The sequence below is a fragment of the Talpa occidentalis genome, unplaced genomic scaffold (assembly GCF_014898055.3).
Source record: "Talpa occidentalis isolate TD23 unplaced genomic scaffold, MPIMG_talOcc4v2.1 talOcc4.5, whole genome shotgun sequence".
NCBI lineage: Eukaryota > Metazoa > Chordata > Mammalia > Eulipotyphla > Talpidae > Talpa > Talpa occidentalis.
The window spans coordinates 108,429,283-108,450,397 of record NW_023604861.1 but is presented as its reverse complement, the minus strand read 5'-3'; the positions used below and the strand labels follow the sequence as shown (position 1 = coordinate 108,450,397).

Below are 21,115 nucleotides of genomic sequence, written 5' to 3'. Positions count from 1 at the left end.
GAAGTCTATGCCTATACATAAAACAACTACCTCAGGGTCTGGAGGGCCCTCTCTGGGTTCTAATGCTTAGATTTAAAAATCATAATTATGTCAGATAGATTAGTAACTCTTTTGTCCTGCTAAAAGATTAGATCCGATGGTGAAGAGAATGCTCCACTATCAGAAATTACAGCTGGAGAACAAGCAGTAGAGCAGTTCTAGGTAAGCTACAGCACAGTGTGGTTAGTCGACATATATCTCTGAATCTTGCTGGGTGTTTCTGTATTAATGAAACCTGAATTTGCAAGGAAGACAAAGCCCTGCCCTTTAGAGTATGTCACACATAATGGACATTGAGTAGTAAACAATGTGCCAAATTTTGGTATTAAAAACTGAAGACATGGTCATTGTTTCAAGGAGCAATAAGATGCATTCTGGGAAAATTATGGACAACAAAATAGGATATATGAACACATGTTAGATATAATGTTATAAGTGCTACAACAGATGCAGAAGCAAAGTGCCTAATATGTAAAGCAGTAGAAAAAAACCTTATTCCTACTAAATTCTATACAAGTGTGCTTATAATATTTGTAACTATAATGCACATAGTATATAAAATAAATATACTATTGAAAGCTTTTATGTGTTATGTTTTTTTTCATAATATATTTACCATAATATTACAAAATAAAATAATCACCATACATTTACATATGAAAAAGCTAAGATTAAGGACCCTATAAAATATCTCATAGTGTGTAAATTAGCAAAGATTGTCATTGAATCTGTGCCCAAATAGTTCAACATTCATATTGCATAATTCATGACTAGAGAAATCAAGGAAGGACTTATGGAGAAAATAACACTTTAAAATTGTTAGGGTTTGCTTAGTTAGAAGGAAAAGAAAAGGGCATTTCAGGCAGGGATGTCAATATCAGCAAAGCAACGAGGCAGGGATTAATATGACACAGAACGAGCATGAAGAGATAGAGAACCAGAGACAGGAGGTGAAAGGAAAAAGCTTCCACAAAACACAGGGTCAGAATCCTCAGAGATATTTACAAGTAGATTTACAGTTGGAGATGGGATGCTGAGGGTATCTGTAACAACTAAAGGTTTGAAACCTGTTGAATCTAGTAGCCTAAAACCAAATCTAAATATTTATTTATTTATTTTTATTATTATTATGTTTTAATTATATATATTTTTACATCATTTTTCATTTTTGCACAATGTATGCATTTGCATCTTGGTTATAGTCCCCATACAAGTCCCTCCCCCCTTGTTTTGATCCTACTCCCTTCTCATACCAGATGGTCTCACTCATAGCATGAATTTAGAAAACCTAAATAAGGGACCAGGAAAAAGACTAATCATAATAAAGTAAATATTAAAATCAACAAGCAACTATAAATATAGTTTTTTTAAATAAAATACAAAGCATTTAAATTGATTATATTCCTACCTTCATGAAGTAAAGACTGACAATGAATTAGAAATACTAAAATAGTTCGGTTGATGGATGTAGGTTAGGTTTAAAAAAGGGAAAATTAAGGCAGGAGAGGGATCTGAAAAGTATCTGGCAGGTGATGTGCTATTTTATATAGGATGACCAGAAAAGGACTCATTGAGAAGGTGACATTTAAACAAAAAAGGAAGAAGTTGGGCTTCTCTGGTGTCACAAGGGGTTAAGCACTGCACTATGAAACAATCCACAGCCTCTGCAGCATGAGTTTGATCCCCAGCCAGCAAGGGAGCAACCCACATGGCCCGAGTCTCCTGACTCGCCCCCTGCTCCCCTCAGCAGTGTATTTCAGTCAGTCTGCCTGTTCTGTTCCCTACGCTGTCTCTGGTGGATCCTCTCACCCCTGCATCTCTGGCCTGTATCCCAGTTCTTGTATGCATAAATAAATAAATCTTAAGAAAAAAGGAAGAAGTCCTTCAGTTTTCCTATAGCATTAATGCCTCACTACCACTGTGGTTTGAGATTGTCACAAACAAAAACCTTATATTTCCCCTAGAGTTGTTTTTTTCCCTCAGGTTCATATTTTTTAATTTAAGAAGGCATATGTATATAATTTTCAACCTATTATGATCTTTATATATAAGCTTATATAATATTTTATAATTGTTGAAACAAAATTTTTATTTGTTTTTGATGTTAGAAGTTTAAGGTTCATCCATATAGTGTTGGAGGAAAATGAATTTAAGAAGATTCATTTCACTCTGATACTTCATCAAGAATAGTCTCACCTGTTTACAGGGTTTTGCTTATAGAATTTTGTTTTATAAGCATGTTTTTAGGCTATACAAATGCAGAGAAAAAGCACTGAATTTTTAGATATGATTATGTTATGGGATCCAAGGGGAACTTGTCCAAGATTTAGGATTATAGGAATCCTAGTCTGAGATATGCCTCTAAATCAATATGTGAACTTGGGCTAAATATTTGTGAAGATCTCTGAAGCTCAGCTTTTTCTTCTGTTGGAGAGTGGTATAGAACCTTTAGAATAATCAATAAGTGATCATGTCAGTCTTTGCTTCATTATAGAGCTTTGAATGACTTCATAATTCAATTACTTCCCTGTCAAAACATTTACATATATAGTCATTTTGTGCTCATATTCTAACCTTGGAAAGTCCTCTAGTTTTTCCTTAGGACCTTTATAATATCCATCCTCACTAATCTTTAGGATGCTTTCAATTTCTTACAGTTTGTCATTTAGAAGTGGTAAAAATAATTTTATTACTTGACTATTTAATTACAAAAATATGCCTGGGGCACAAAATGTAGAATTAAACACAAAAGTCAACTGAATTTTTGGTTCATGGATGGATTATCTCTGAGGCAAAAACAAGGTTGCTACTTACAACACGTTTATTAAGGATTTTCCACCACCTCCTCCTCTTCTTCCTCCTCTGTTTTGTGATTTTAACTGTGCTTTATAAATTTCTATCCTATGACAACACAATCAAAGATGTGCAATGAATCTTTGCTTTGCTTTTCTGACAAAATCTTTGGTCTTAGTCAATGTAGAATGTAGTAAAAGACATTTAATTTTAGCTGTGGGGTATCCATTTTCTGTCACACAAAAAATAAATATACATAAAAGTAATAAGATCTCAAAGAAAACAGTGTGGGGCAGAGCTGTCTGACTTTAATTTTCTGAAATGCAAGGGGATGCAATTAACTCCCTAGTTGTGATTAGCCTGTTGGAAGCGGAGTCCCCTCAGTAAATTACAGCCCCCACAGCACCCATAATGGTGTCATATACTCAGTATTATTTATTTATCTTCTGATTTACAGTCCTGAAGAAGAGTCATGGGCTTATGGATTAATAATGAACAAAGGCAAGTTCAAATTCAAGTTGCATCTCTCTCTGTTCCAATTATGTGCCTATCCATTGCCTTTCTTTTCTTTTCTTTTCTTTAATTGAGGTAACCTTGGCTTACAACACTGTATATGATTTAGGGGAACAGATTCCTATCTCCTCAGATTTATGTCACCAAACCACACACACAATCAAAGGATCCATGGACATTTGGACCACCCCCATACTTTGTTCCAACTCCTCTAAAAGCTTAAATTCTGCAGTCATGTCTCTAAGGTTTCCTTTTTTTTTTTTTTTTTTGCTTTGTTTTTTTAAAGTAGATATTTGCCCGGACTAGAGTGACAGCACTTCCATGAGGAGGAATATTTATGGGGGCACTAAAAACTCAGTAATCAAGATAAATATTTTAAAGCAACTTCTTAAAAACCAAAACTAATATTTTAAAAATCAAATATTGTTCATGATGAGTAAAAATTTCAAAACTTCAAATAAAGACAGGATCAGTAACAGTGGTGTGGTCAGTTCTACTAGATTCTGAGATAAAGGAAATGCAGGAAAAGTGATGCTGTCTTTATTTCCTGTTTTGGATTTTTTGCATTAATTTCATTATTTTTGAAAGACTGAATTAAAATATTACTTCTCTATCCTAATTACTGAGTTTTTGGTGCCCACTTTCAATATTGTGCCCAGGCAAGTGCCATACCTAGTCTCAGTCTATTTAATTTACCACCAAAATAACTGGCATGCAGTAAGCACTGAGTCTGTAACTTGTTCCTGCTGCCAGTGTAGAAGAACAGTTCCTTTAATGCCAACCTCCATTTATTCTACTAAATTCCCATTATTTTAGTGTCTATAGAAGGGCTTATTTATGTGCTGCCCTAGAAGAACCCTTCTGGGTGGCCCTCAGTACTTCTATTTATCTATCTATACTATATCATGAGAGATAAAGAGTATTTTGTTTATTTATTTTTTTGTATAGAGGCATGTTTTATTTATTTATTTGTTTGTTTGTTTATACATGCACTGGGTACAGTCAGAAGTGCGGGAGGGTGAGAGAATTCACCAGAGCCAGAGCGGGGAGCAGAGCAGGCAGAAGGACCGAAGTACACTGCTGAGGGGAGCAGCGGGCGGCAGGAGAGGTCTGCGCGCCATGTGGGACCCTCCTCTGGTGGCCGGGGAGCAGCCGGGGATCGAACCGCGCCGCAGAGGTCGCGGGCAGCTTCGCAACCCAGCGCTCAACCGCTGCGCCACCGGGGAGGCCCGATAAAGAGTATTTTAAAGGAAAGCAAGTTCTATATTTTTGTCCCAAACCAGGCAACACAGTGTCAAGGAAGGCAATTGCAAAGAAAACATTTTCCAAGCAGAGAAAGTCAATGAATCTCTCTGTACCTACACCTAACAAATGTACCAATAGATTCTTTCCATTTAAGTCTTGGATCACAAAAGGAAGGAAAAGAAAAACAATTTATTAAGAGGGTGCATCATCTTCAAAGCCAAGTAAAGAAAATTATGGAATCTGAGATATCTGAAACCTACCTCTTTTATTCTCTCAATTTGCACTCTCCATTTCAGCACTTATTCCAATTAAAATATTATCATTTGCAGGGCTATTGGTCAGTGCCTGTTGTCCACAGTAGAATATAAGCTCCATGAAAGGAAGACTTATGACTTGTTTGTTTTTCTTTGTATCCAAAGTGTATTAGGATACAAGGAACCTTAATTGGCCCTATGCTTTCTGTGAGATAATTATTTCAATATAGGTGGATGGGTATAACTGTCAACTCCAAGCAATGCTAAAAGAAAAGTCTTTAACAGCAAATAAGCAAAGAATGTGGAAGGGAAAATAGGCTTAGGGTAATGACACCTGTAACAATAATTCTATCTTGAGATTGTTAAGAGGATATTCTCTCAAGAGAAGGCTACCTAGAAACAGGGAAAGTTCTTACTCTTTGCCCACCACCCCTCCCCATTGGCAGACCTGGGAACCAGTCACAGACATCCTCAACTTCTTCATTCTTTTACATCGATGGAAGAAAAAGCTTAGATAAATTTTAAGGCAGAGTTTAAGTCACCCCTTGCTCGTGCAATATATATGCAATTTAAATGTTATTATATCATGTTGCTCTTGACTACATACCATCTTGAATTGCTCACTGTGAAAATAAGGTAGCGTGTGAACTGAAAAAAAAAAAATAAGATGTACCTTCAGTAAGACATATACTTGCCAAATATCTGTCAAAACGACAGTTCAAATATTCAATGATAAATAATACCTCCTAGTCCTCTTCATTATAGAAATTATATACTATATAGTGTCTACTGTTCCAACACTGTGTTGGTTATTGTTATGTTACATTCTTGTCTTATAGCTGAAGAGTAATATTGATTCTTTTATTTCCTTTCCTCTTTTGTTTTTTGATAATTAATAAAATTCTAAGCCCATCTAAATAGTGAATGATACATTCTGGTTGTCAATGAAAACTTCCTTTCAAAGGGAAGAAAACTAACTGTGAAATTACAAGTGGTTTTGTTTTATCTTTTATTTGCACTGTTCTACAAGTATATGTTGTTTTTAAAAATCAATTAAAATATTTTAAAATCACCAAAAAATCTGGACCCTAAGTACTTATTTATGGTCATTTGCAAGTGACTGTGCCTTGCTAGATTTGAGGGAACATGTCCTGCATATATATATATATATATAAACTTAATATAATACCATATGATTCAGGACATGAGACTCCTCTAGATTTTTGTCAAATAAAATGATCCCTTTAATGTTCTCCTGCATTGTAGATGAGATGGTCTGTAACTGCCATACAGTAAGCAATAATCTTTCAAGTGTTCATGCTAATAAGGTTGCAGTCTTGTATTTTGATCCCAAACTGATTAAACAAAATGGAAATTCTGATTTTTTTTCTCTAATTTTACTATAAATTCAGAAAGCAAGTCTGTCCTGAGCAAGGTCAGCCTGAAATCAAATATAAGGATATATCTCAAAAGATAGCTCTGTTTTTACAGCCAGGATTTTTTCTTTATTTTGCTTTTTAAAAATAATCAGAACCATCAGTTGGTCTCCATTAAAAATGCATTTAGCTAATATTCACCTTTGTGGATGCTGGGAAATAGTAGTGAGAATTACAAAAGTCACAATGCAGAGAACATTACATAGTTACAGATATTTTTAAATTCCCCAAATTTACTATGTATCCTGCTTATGGATTTTACAATTGAAATAAAAATCTTGCCACAAATAAAATAGAGAACTTCACTAATTTCCAATCACCGATGATGGTAGAATCCCCCCATGGGTTATTAAGTCTGAGAGATGTGTGAACAAACATGATAATAAGCAAGTAAAGTGTATCATAAAATATACTGTGTTCATTTATTGTGACAACTGGGGTGTAATTATACTAGGAAATGTACTGCACTTTCGTCAGCTAAAGTAATAAAATGTGAACACCAGGAGACCTTTCTCTAGTCTATGCTATTAAACTACTTTTGAGGAGAAAGTGAACAATCTAAAAATATGGGAAGAATGCTCACTTTTATAGATTAGTGAACTGGGGGGTTACTCAGATTATCTTGAAGTCTAATAAATAAAATCTCTCTGTAGTTTTCTTCATTACTTGTGGATATAGCACCACAATTTTCATCCATTTCTGGGCCATTATAATGCTTCTATTTGTATGGATTACTTATGTTATCCGTTTCCCTTACTCTTTCCAATTAAGGAAATAGAAAAGAAAGAAAACCCCTGCATTGTATTGGAAATGCCTTTATAGAACTAGACGAGCAGGAGAAAATTTATAGAAAGATAGAGAGACAAAGGGGCCCTAGAGAAAACTGCAAAATGACTGACTGAAGAGTAGGTGTAATGATTAAAGTGTTAATGGAGGTCACTAGGAAAAGTGAAAGGAACATGTAATTTTAGATTAGGAAACCCTGGGCTTCCCGTAGTGAACTGCTATTTGGGAAAATGTAGTTAATTGAATTTTATGACACTTTTTTATGAAAATTAAAATGCATATCTTTTACTACCCTAATAGTTTTATTGCTACTGTGAGATTTATGTGAAGTGATATACCAAAAAGCATATGCAACAATTCACTAAAGAGCACCGGAGTGGATTACTATGGTTTCCTTTTGTGCTTTGGCAGCCGACAATCAAGATCATAATTACAGAACTGGAGCCACCTGCCAACTCAATGAACAGAGCCACGTGGCTTCACATAAAATAGAAGTCATTCTAACATTAAAAAGAAAATGAGTGTTAAACCAGAGGGGCCTTCAGGGACAGCCTAGGGAAAGCTGGGTATTTATTATTCCTGAACACCAAATGTGACTGCCTCTTCTATTATCCCATTTACTGGCCCAGAAAGAAGCAGTGCCTGCCAAGACCTTCTGGTTAAAATGAACTATCCAATGAAATGTCTGCATTCCAAATTGCTTGGGAGAGGGCTGGTGAGTTAGACCTCCTACAGACAGGTTCACGGTTAATTCCTAGATTCTAGAGCTTATTCCTTCTAAAGCATTGAAGCAAGGCACAAGAACTGGCCTCACTTTGATAAAACCATTGCCTTGGTGTGCATTTATTCTGCTCACCCACTGGAGATTATCAAAAGTCAATGTAGTGTGAAAATACATAGTGATGTCAGCAAGGAGAATCTGTACCAAGATATTCAAAGTATTCCAAATTACTAAATAAGGTAATGCAAATATACATCTCTTTCTGAATTCATCTGAATTTCACTTTCTAAGGGAAATCTTCCCTCAGTTCCTTCAGCGTAGTTAGTCACTTCTTGCTCTGCCCTAGTTACGTGATTCTGTTAGAGCAGAGTTTCTCACACTTTAATGTGCCCATGAATCACCTGGGAGCTTGGTAAATGCAAATTTTGATTCAGTAGTTGTGTAGGGGAAGGGGTTGTCTGTGAGTTTGTGTCTCTAATAAGCCTGTAAGTGCTGCTGGTCCTCAGACCACACTTTGAGAAGCAAAATATTAAATAAGGCATTCTTAAATTGTAATGAGCCACATACACACACTAGACATTCTGTCCTGTCTACGAGCTCCTTGAAAGCAAACGTGAAGGCAACCTAGCAGTAGATACCAGCTACAGGACACCTACCAGTTTTGGGGTACAGCAAGTATCTTGCCATGCATTACTTTTAATTCTCAAAAACACCCTGTAAGATCTGTAATCATGTACACATTTCAGATGAAAAAGTCAAAACTTAGATATGTAAATCAACTTAGCTATGGCTACACTGGTAGGTACAGCATCAGAATGAAATCCCGATTCTGTTTGCATCCAATGTCTGTTTTCTGCACCCACAGCCTCCTCTTGGGTATTTCTGTATACAGATCTAGCAGAGCTAGGTTCAACAGATATGCTTGTATTTGTTCAGTTTATCTATAGATGTAGCTTTACTCATAGTATGTCCCTAATGTGGAATACCCTCCCTGCTCATGTCTACCCAATTCAGGTCAACCTCACCCCCATCACTTCCACTAAGCAGCACACCACTGTGCTTGTCTTCTCTTTTGAATTCACATATAGCAATGGTATGTGCCACACAATAAGCACTTATATTGCTCATTATCTTATTAACAGTATATTTATTTTACTCATTCTATAAATATTCATTGATTATCTACTAGGCACCAGATACTGTGGTGCACATGTACAATAAGTCATGGAACAAAACAGACAAAAGTTCCTGCTGCTCTGAATCTTGAGTATCATTCCCCCAATTAAAATGACAACTTGGTGCAAGGGGTTAAGTTTCAGCACTCTCAGGCTACCACCAGGCACTGCAGCATGAGTTTGATCCCTGGCCAGGGAGCTAACCCACATGGCACAGCAGACCTCTCCTGTCTCACCTGCTGCTCCCCTCAGCAGTGTATTTCATTCAGTAGATCTGCCTGTTCTGCTCCCCACTCTGTCTATAGGGAATTCTCTCAACACCCCCACACACCTATGGCCTACACCCAAGTTCTTGTGTGCATAAATAAATAACAGCAAATCTTAAAAAATACAATAACATCTCTTTTGGGGGACAGTGACCTAATCATTTTACTTTCTGTATTTCTCAGTGTTTTCTACATGGCAAATGCACATAATTAATAAAGTTTTCAGATTCAGATAATTTACCAAATATGACAGATACATAAATATGTTCCTAATCCATAGGAGAATCTCAAGCACAAAACCTTTGTTTTCTCACCAGGGACTCTTAGAAGATGGGATGATGCTCTCACACTGTTTCTCATTTTTCCACCAGCAGTTTCAAGCCAGGAGTAGAAGTAGGAAATCTTTTTTACAGTAAAAGTACTAGCCAGAGAGATAGAATTCACTAAAATTAAATCATAATCATTTCCAGCAGAAGGAAATGATCTGTTCAGAAGTATAGAAATTATAGACAGAAGAGGCAGTTTTGTGAAAGGCTACCTTCACTGTCAAAGATGATCCTTCCCCACCATGACCCATGGACAACTACATACTAGAAACCTGTGAACTAGGCACATCACATGCTTGTCTGTCAGTCCATGAATTCTTTTTTCAACAACACCCAAATTTCCACTATCTTCAAAGATAAAATATGTATTTTCCTGGTTATTAAGAATGTTCTACAATCTATTTCATAAAAAGCATCATTTTTAAAGTGGCTCGTTCAATGAAGGTATACAACAGTTTTCTTTTTGAAGCTGCAGCCATTGTAAAGTTTCATTAGTTGTGTTGGTAATATGTATTAATGCAAATCAGTATATGTCTAGCCCAGCAGATGAATTATTTAGAAGAGAAAACAGCACTAAATTTGCTCTTCTTCATCTTTGGAATTTCTCATGTGGTGGAAATCTATATATGTTAACTCAGTTTGTGCATTTTTTTAAAACATTTGAAATAGAAGTTAAGAATGTACATGAAATTTTCCCAATTTGATTATCTTATTAAATATTGAGAGACTTCATAATCAGACCATGGAATTATGAGTTAAGCAAGCCTGAATTAATATTCTTACTCACATGTGAACATGGGCATATTTCTTCATCTTAGATACAACTTTTATAAATGAAATGTCATAATCCTTATTTGTGAAGATGACATAAGATGAAACAAAAGGTAATATAAAAAATTCAGCCCATAGTAGATGTTCAATTAGTGGTTGTATCCCTGCTCATATTAACACCTAAATATCTGTAATTATACTGTTATATTTTTAAACACCAAAAACCATTTTTTAATGTAATAATTACATTTAGCTTTTAGTTAAGCAAGGACACAGGCATGATTCCTGCACCAGCAAAATCTTCACTTTAAAACAAATCTGATGTAAATAAATATCTGAAAGGAACTATAATAAATAGCTATACAAACATGAAAGAAACAAATAGCTGAAGTCTTTGCCCTGTGTTTCAGGATTAATTCAAAGTTTCTTTTCTCAAAAGAGGAAGACATCCCATTAATCAGATTTCTTTTTCCAAATTCTTCCTTTTTATAGAACTTGGCAGGAAAGGTCTTTGACTAAAATACAGCTTAAGATTAGTGTGGTGTGACTGAGCTGTAGGCTGCATCCAAGAAGAACCTTAAACATGAGTAAAAATAGGTCTGAGGGCTGTAGAAAAAAAGAGAAAGAATATAATGACAATGAATCACAGACCCGTAGAGCTCTAGGGACTTTAAAGACAAGGTAAGCAAATTCCTTCATTTCATAATGAGAAAACTGAGGCCCACAAAACTCAAGTGATTTGCTCCAGGCAAATCTTCATATATGGATCATTCTATGTTAGTAAAAATAGATAAATAAATAAATAAATATAAAAATCTTGGCTAGACATGAAATGTTTGGTAAGAAGGGAAATTGTATCTGGGGAATTGCTAGTAAAGTGTGATCACATTTATTTAGCAAGTGGCAAGGGTGGGTAATGATGGCGAACATTTCAGGCAATGAGGAAGGATGCCAGATGAAGAATATGCTGTCTCACATGAATGGAATTTTCCAGTGTTTCAGTTAACTCTACTTTCTTCTCAATTAAAATTTGTTTATAGGTAAGTACAATACTTTACTTCACAATATATACAAATTATCAGAATATTATTACTAAGAACCCAAAAGGAGATGAAAATAAGCATGTGTACTTATATTTCTCTATTCTCCTCATAATGCAGAAAAAAATGCTGCCTTGAACTAGATTTTTCACAGCATGATTGGTGTGAATGGGAACTTTTCAAACATTCTTCAGCTTGCCAGTCAACTAAGGAGGCTGATAATCAAAAGGAAAATTTGTGTTATTTCTTTCAAATCATCATGTAAATAACATCTAAGGTTATACTGAAATTGTGCCATAAATCTAGTTATGCTGTTTTACTTAAATTTTTTGGCAAAGAATTTCTTTATTCCAATAAATAAAGTTTTTCATTATCTGGAAAATGAAGAATTAAGAAGATGACTTCAGAGAGTATCTAGCCTAATAACCTTCAAACTTACATGTGTATCAAAATCATCTGATAATTCTTAAAATATAGATTTTTGAGGCCTTAGTCTGTAATTTTTAAATTTGGAGGTCTAGCATATGAGAATATGCATATCTAATAAATTCATGTTTTGTTCACACTGCTAGTGCAGAAGCCACATTTTGGGAGCCACTGACTTAGGCTAGCTCTCTCATTTACTACCTCCTTTTTAATTTGTGTAGACAAATTTTAGTATTCTTTTTCCTCAACCCTTCCAGCAACTAAGCAAGTTCTATTTCTGATTCTGTTACTATGGACTTGGCAGACCAATTGTGGCTTAGATAAACTGGGAAGTAGAAAATACTCATCGTCCTGTAAAACTGTTTTAAAGCAAATTATCCTAAAACACTAAATAAGAGCAATTAGATCAAATGAATCTCTTACACTTGGTATAGCCGTACATACAAATGTTACCTTCATTATATTTAATGTGAAAAGGAAAACACCAAGGTTATTTTGAATCCCCTCTATATAATACCAAGTGGGCATTTGACTTTTCTAGAGGTGTTGCAACAGCAACATTTAGAGAATTCTTCAAGGACAGTGGTGGACTAATCAGGGCACACAAGAGAAGAGCTATTGTAAGAGAAATAGTATCATTTCCCTCCAGAGAGTGACTTTTATTATCAGAAAAAACACCTCAATATTGCAATATCTTAAAGTTTAGATAAAAAAGATCAATTAAGCAGTGTAGCATTTCATAATGATGTGATTATTCCTGCAGGTATCAGCTAATTAATGAGAAAAAAAGTAAATTGAACAAAAAATTGTTATCTTGAAACAACTAAAGGTCCCAGAATTGTTAAATTTAATGTGATAATACACAAATCAGGACTTTAGTGGCACTTGAAGAAAACAGAAAATGATACTTAGAAATCCATTTCCCATTGTATATGTGCAGGCATACACACATACCAGATTCTCCCAGATACACACACATTTTTATTCCAAGCACTTTCTAGTTCTATAACAAATTAATTTCATATAAGACACAAATTTTCAGGAATTAAGATAATGAAAATGGCATTTACAGTAATGTGATAAAACATAATGAATAGCCCCTGCCAGGTATAATACAGTATGTGTATTTTTCTTACAAGAACTGTAGGTGCACACACACACAAAACACTGGTAGGTTATGAACACAGGAAGATCATAGCATGTCAAAGTAGGTCCATCAGCTGTAACAAGTATCTAACTATCCTGAAGGGTGTTGATGACAGAGGAAGCAAAATTTGTGGGGAGGCAAGGGGCATATGGGAAATCTCTGTACCATTTATATTTGAACTTAAAACTACCCTAAAAAAATAGCTTTAACACAATCAGGTAACTAATAGAGACACCAATCTTCAAAATATTACTGAACATGTAATATGCACTAAGCACTGTGAGAAATAGAAAATAGAAAAATAAAATATAAAATATGGTTGAGAAATAAAAACAAACACATGTAAAAACACGGTAAACATTTGGAGAGTTAGAATTGGAAGAAATCACCCACTAACCAACTACTGTCCTGCTCTCTATAAGCTTTATTTGAGCTGCTTCATCTCAGTTTTCATAGGCAGAGTGGAATTTAGGGAGGAGAAGGAATACCACATGAGAGAGTCATTCAGCAGAGATGAAGGAATTGAGAACACTTAGTGACTACACCAGGTGTCTATAAACTTCTATATCAAAGAGCTCGTGCCTAAGCATACAAGGACTAAAACATGCTAAAGTTTTATATTTGTTTAGCAAGATAATTGAGAATGTTAAATGTTAAATAAGAGAATGCAAGAATGCCAGGGAAATGAATGTCAACAAAATCTATTAATAACATGATAAAATGAAAAGCTGGGATCAGGGGAAGAGGATTTTCCAGAAAACCTTAAAGCAATAAATGAGAGCTGAGGTGGAAGAGCTACTTCATTGAGTTTTACAATATGATTTTTAGGGACACAGACAAGAAAAACCATCATCATCATCATCATCATCATCAACATCTAGCTTTTTAGCGCTGAATTCAGGGAGACCACAGTCATGACTCAGGGAGCTGCCTCTCATTCTGTATTCCATATATCAATTTGAGTTTCATGAAAATTAATTTTAAGAACCTTAGGATTTTATCTTTTGCACTTCAACAACATTGAAAATACTTCCAGGTTCTGATTTACAGAATTATCGTCACTGTCAATGAAAGGAATGTGCCTGACAAACCCAAATCCAGTTTAATTACCTCTGTGATGTCTCCTGCGGCTGAGAGGAAATGGTATTTCTCTGACATTTTTCTGTTTTTAATTTAGTAAAATGGAGCATTTGCCCTGAATAGGACCTAGGAGAGCTGCCTCATGATCGATGTCATGGAAGATGGACCCCACAGTTCTAGCAGCACTGCTGTACTCTGTGTGAAGAGTGCCTGGATCCAGATCCTCAGTTCTGGATTCATTCAAGTCAGGCACTCAACGGACCAGCAGGGATTTGACATGGAAACGTGGCTGGGATGTTTATGCAGAAACTCTGCGAACATATTCAAAGGCTTGTTTTAGTCAGCACCATTCCCAGTGTCAGTGCTGCCCTGAAATGCTGGAATCCAGATGAGGCCTTGAAAGCTTCCCGACAGAAGATGCCAAATATCAAAATACCCACTGTACCATCCGAGGGGAAAAAAAAAAAAAGCAAAATGTATTCTTTATTTTCTGCTACATATTCCATCTGTTTCTCTCCCTAAAGGGTCATATGTTATGTATTTATAAGAAGCGTTCACACCTACGCGAACACAGTTTCCACTGTCTCTGTCAAATGCAGCCTCCTCCTTGTTCGCGACCCATTTTATAAACATCCTTCTATATAGGCTCATCCTTTTATGAAACTTGTTCCATTCTGCAATCATTTCAAGTTAAGAAATGCCTTTGTACCTTCCTATCTCACCAAATCCTAGGGAGATGAAGTCTCAGGCTTCACAGGCCATTTTCTGAGAGATGTGAATTTAGATCATTAGGGTCATTAAAATCACACACTCCATAATACCCAGTATTATCAGATCACCTTTGTTCTTTATGTTGTTGTAGAATACTATCAGAGAAGTAAAGATGTTTAACAGCACTGAGGTAGAGAGCCAACATAATTCCTCTCTATAAAAGAATCCTACACATTTTAATTGCTACAGTAAATCTCATTAAAGATACAGGATGCTTTGTTCAGGGAAAGAAGAATGATCACAGCAAGGTATATTTCTCCACACTATATTTTTTCTTTATGATTAGATGATTCCTGAATGCAAGCTTAACATTATTTTTATCATGACCTTTTTCTGTACCCTGCACATTCCCCATGAGTTTTTTTTAGCACTTCCTTAGATACCCCTTTCCCTTCAAAGGCTCTTGGTCTTTACTATTAATCTTGTAGTGAATTTTCATGATCTGGACATCATGGGTCCTCTTGTGTTCCCCTTGCATATATATTCTAAAATCCTTCAAAGGCACCACTGCTAACCTCTGACCTGCCTTTGTTCCCCTGCCTCGACAAGTATACAAAGATAAAACTAAGATGCAGTCAGCACAAGGAAGCACGTAGTAAATAATCATTCATTCATTCATCATAATTCTGAATTTAAGCTGTTCACTATCTACAATATATAGTGTGAATCTGATTCAAGCAAAAAAAAAAGGGAAATAGATTTGGTCTGATTTCAGTATCAAATATTAAATTGTTGTTTCTGAGAAATTCAAACTGTCAAAGAAAAATCACAGAAAATTCCCATCTCTCTTTCATAATCAGTACCTTGTTATAAAAGAACTGGAAGTTAATGATAGTATGCCTTAGACAACTATAAATTTTTAACTCATTTTTAGAAGTGGCAACTGAGTAGTTGAAGCAAAGAGCATGTTTCATGTAACATAATGCTTAAAATTAAACCTAAGAATCAAGAGTCAGAGGAGGATGGGGGGAAATGCAGAATGTTTAATGCCATTCTTTACTAACTTCTCTAGGGAATTTTGCATCTGGAGAATTTTAACAGCACTGACACTGAATCTATTCCTCTTGAGGAGGGTCTGTGGGTGCAGATAAGAATGTGGGCTAAAAGACAGACTGACATTCAAATTCTATCTGTGCTAGCTACTAGCCATTTCAGCCCAAAGAAGTTATTAAAAAATCATCCATACCTCAGTATCCTCATTTGTAATTTATGAAGTTTTTTGAAGATTGAAAGGTAAGGTTTATAAAATGTAAGGAGGAAGCATGCATATGTATCTGTTAATTGTGAACCATATTAAAATGTGTTGGCCTAATCTAAACAAAAATATTGTGTAGTTCTTATGTACTAATTAGTCTATCTATAGCAACAAAGTACATAAACGACTTATGCCTCATTCAACCACCTCTGGATTCAATCACAATTATATATATAATATATATATTTAAATATATATTTGACAGAGTCTAAATATTTTTAATCGCATACCACTTTAGGAAATGCCCTTGATAATCAGATTCCATAAATGTGGAGAACTATTTAGCATTTTACTCTTTCCACATATATTCTTGATTAATAAATGGATACAAAATTATATATTGTTTAATACTCATTTATGCAGTATTCTAAGAACACACCACAGTCATTTTGTTCATAAGGGTTTTCAGTGCATTATTTCTGGGGAAGTAAATACATTTTTAAAGTAAAAATTAACCTATATGTCTCAAGTTCCAACAATTAGCACCTCAGATTCAGGCAGTCTCCCCTCCTAGCCTGGATTCTGCACCTGTTGTGTTGCTGCAGCTAGAAGGCACAGTGAGAAATCTGAACACGATGCATTCACACAGGAGACAATGGTCATAGACCTCTCTAAAGTATCATCTAGTGAGAATTGGAACCATTGTAATCCCAAGGTGAAGGGCAAACATCAAAGGAGTCCTGGTCTAATTGGGCTCTGGTGGTATATGAGAATATTACCACAGCAATGCAAACTTTAAACCTCCACACTTACATAAGACCTATGATGAAGAACACCAACTGAGAACCAAATCAAGGTCAATGCCGAGTTTTGAGTCAGGAAATTAGAAAGTCTCAGCAGAAAAAGCAAACAAACAAACAGTTGGTCCTTTCTTTTTGACTTCTGGGGACAAACTGGCACCATTTACACAAACTAAAAGGCTACTTTGAAACATGGATCATTCAGCTGCTGAATAATGCAGAGGACTAATCTAGAGAATTCAAATACAGCAACAACACTCTACCTCACCATTGCCCCTCACACACACACACTTATACTTTCTTATAGAAACAGCTTTACACTGTCATTTAACTGCAACTGCAATATGAAAAGACCAGCACTTCCTTTTATGCACATTTTTCTGATGTGTATTACCAACAAGAAGAACACAGGTAAATTTATACAAAATATTAGAAGAAAGCACTCCTATTATATATTACATTTGTCTATCCTACATTATATTTTCATTTCTGTCCATTATTGCATTTTCTGAGTATGAAAAATGTTTTCTTCCTTAACTAAAACAGGCTCTGACCCTGCTTATTATAGTTTTTCTAAGGCATTATCAGTAAATATTGTTTATGAACTACTTTGAAAAACTTAAGGGCTGCCATTTAGAAATGTTTGATAGATTCAAGGTTAAGAAGATTTGTTGTGCTCATGAGGACTTGGTTATGGGACATAGTTAATTGCTAAGTTTTATTAAGGGCATCACCAACAAATCCAATTCATAGCTTAATACTGGAAGATCTAAATTGCAGAAAAACAATGTCACTTTGATCGAAGTTATTTTTACATATGTTATGATTATTTCTAGTAGTTCAGAGACAGGATATTGAATTCTCTTCTCAAACAACAAAAGAAGCTGAGAACCAAAGCTGAAGACATTTTTAAATGACATGGTAACAAGTCACAGTCAAATATATTTTATCCTTGTTTCAGTGTACACTTTTAATTCTCATACAAAAGACACAATAAATCCCTATCAGGAAGAACTTCTTTTGATTAATTTTAGAATACTAAACATAGTTTTTTAATGGCAGTGCCTGCATTTTCCTAGCACCAAAATACAGCACTACAATGTATTATTCCTGTGCAGTAGTAGACACAATCAGAGATGAACTGTAATTTGGTACACAACATTTCTATACTAATGTAATTTGACAATGTTATTATGTTCACTGCTTACCATGTGATCATAGCCATATTCATCTCCTCGAATCTGACAGTAAATTAGCTAGTATGGTTACAATCTAGTCTGGACCATAAGGGGAAGCAGAAAAGCATTATTATGCTACACAAAGATTTGATGATGATGGAGGTGGGATGTGTGTGTGTGTGCGCGCGCTCACAGCATGCATGCGCGTGCTTGCAGGAGAGTGGGCATGCAAGCATAGCTAAGTGATATGTAGATTTTATATAATGAATGTAATTTTTTAGCATAGACTTGATACATAGCAAGTTCTCAATGAGTGGTTATATCCAAGAGAATGTTCACAAATAGCTACAAAATGTGGTAAGTGCAACACCATTATTCTATGATTTCACAAGCAGGAAAGGAAAGACGTAGCTCAGAGGACCAGGAAAATTTCTGAAGGATGAAACAGTTTAAGTAGAGATTGAAAATGAAATTATATTTCTTCAAGCAGAGATAGTTAAAGGAATGTATTCCAGGTGGAATGACTGCATTCCCCATGAGAAGAAATTAGCATAAGCAATGGTGAGGAAATTGAAATTGTAATGTTGTTCAGAAAGCCATAAGTAAGTTAATTGGCAGTAACATGCCATATGGACAAGGTTCTGCAATAGATAAGGGTGAAAATGGAAGCTAGGGTCAGACCATGGAGGTTCATGAACTTCAAAATGATGAATTTGTAAAGTATTGTTGGCCACTAAGGATATACTAGAAATACTTATGCAAGATACATGCAGCTAGTCAACACCAACTTAGTGATTTACTACTATCACCAATTATATTCAACATGGTGTACACAACACTGGGCTTACTAGCCTAAAAAAAAGAACGAAAGAAAGAAAGAAAAGGAATATTGTCTCTCAGGGAAGTACATACTTGTATAGGGAGATAAGACCAAACATACATAACAAGAAAGTAGAAAAAATAATATAAAAAAACTCAACAGAGGTCAGAAGAAGAAAAATGTTGCCTCTGGTTAAAAGAATCTGGAAGAACTGGTGTTATTTCAATCAAAAGGACAGGAAAAAGCAGTAACAATTATAAAGAGGCATAGGACAGATTGGAAGAAGGAAAAACAAGAAGTGAGAAAATTAACTGGGAAATAATAATTGAGAAAAGAAGAACACATATTTTGGGGACTTAAAATGTAGTAAGTGTGGTATTGATAGGAAAGAATTGAGTAGTTTAGTATACTATGCTACAAATACAAACACATTCTGAAATTGTTATTTTCAATGAGTAGATTATTTATATGGCAATTTTCTAGGAAAGAAATGGTTTCACATTTTTCTTTAAAAGTTGCCTTTGGCATCACTTTGCATAAATATCTCCTTTAAAAATATTTCTTTAAATTTATTAATCAGTATGCTTTTTCCAAGATTACACTGTCATGCTAAAAAGTATTTCCATCTTCCCATTAATTGTAACTTTAGGCTACATAAGTGATATTCATTTAGAGGTTCTATTTTGGGGTTTCATTTATTTTGGGGTTCATTTGTAAGGGAGTGTGTTCCTTCTTTTTAAAAAAAAGTTTTGTTTAAATTTTCCTCTTTTCTGTTTTTTATGCAGTTGAGGACTGCAATCACAGATATTATGGATAAATGCCTAAGCTAGAGATAAAGATGTCCTTCCAAAATGAAATGTCTTATATGTTTTTTTTTTTAAGTCAAAGTCCATATATAAGAGGAGTTAGTTTTAATGCCAGAAATCACACTAATTCTCTTTGACCAACTTAGAGAAAAACAGTGAAGTGTAGACGTAAGGTTTATTTTGACCAAATTAAATAGTCAACAAAATGTGGCATGCTACTTTTATTGCCAAATTGCTTGCATTTTTCCTGGCAACAGTTACTGCTGTACCTCTACAAATCATAGTTGATAGGAAAATAAGATTTGCTTTTAAATATTGATTTGCACCTATGTCACCTCACCACCAAAACTCCAATGTACAAACCAAGAAACAATTTCACATTTCCACAAAACCCTTAAGAGGTAATGATTTAATCAAAATGCATGTATTCTGAAAGCCCTCCAAAGAAATTTTAATGCTGATTTGTGCAAGAGGCATAACAGGAGACACATTTATTGAATGACATTTACCTTATTTACAAGAAAATAACAAATAGCCTTATCATTGTCATCACCACTACTATCGCCCAACAGCGGCATTCAAATATTTTCTGTAAAAATGATTCAGAGATAAAGGTAAGATTTTGGTGTTCCTTTAGGAAATGTCTAGCAAATACATACAGAAAATTATATTTTTCATATTTAACTGGCATAAGAGGATACACAATCTGACACAACCAAATAGCAGCTGCTTTGTAAAACATGGAAAAGTAGATTAAGCAAAGTTTGGCAGAGAAAGTTCTTTAGCAAAATAAAGAACATTTTTATGCATAAAAAAGCTTTCTCCACTACCACATGTAGTCCTACATCTGTCAGGTTCATATTCAGGATTACAAATTGCCATAACAAAATCATATCAAATTATCAGTCTTCTGGTTGTCCTTGGCAGTAAGTTTATACTATTTTCTATGTGCCAGGAGCAAATGCACTAAGTTCCTAATATATATATATATATATATATATATATATATATATATATATTTATTTATATGTATGTGTATATATATATACACACATACACACACATACATATATATGTATAAACTAGGCATAGGTAAGGCTTTCTATCTTCTTTGTTTTATGTACATATAAATATTTATTGCGCCTTTTTAAGTTTATAAAATTTCAAATGGAGTTATTGTTTGTAAAGTTTCTCTTGATTTCTAGAAATACAGTTTTTGCAAATATATGATGGTTTGAATACCTGTTTATTCCTTCAAGTTTTCTGTGATTGTCCAGAAGGTGTCACTGATAGGATAAAGTCTAAATATTTCTCCATCTATGGTGGTGTAATATTTACAGACCTGTTCCTAGTGTTATTTTATTTTGTATTAGTGTCATGTTTTTCCTATATTCATATTATTCCTTTATTTTGGATATAAAACTTGCAGATAGCTAGTGAATTACACTATATTGCTCAGCTGCAAAAACTTAGTTCAATGAAATATTTCAGTTGGATCCCATCTTCAATACTGTGGTACACATGTGT

General features: G+C 34.7%; 1 protein-coding gene across 26 annotated transcripts in view; it reads right to left on the bottom strand.

Moving 5' to 3' along the window:
• Window positions 1-21,115, bottom strand: part of NRXN1 (neurexin 1) — a 1,022,285-nt gene that overhangs the window by 478,253 nt on the left and 522,917 nt on the right. The gene's annotated exons all lie outside the window — the stretch shown is intronic.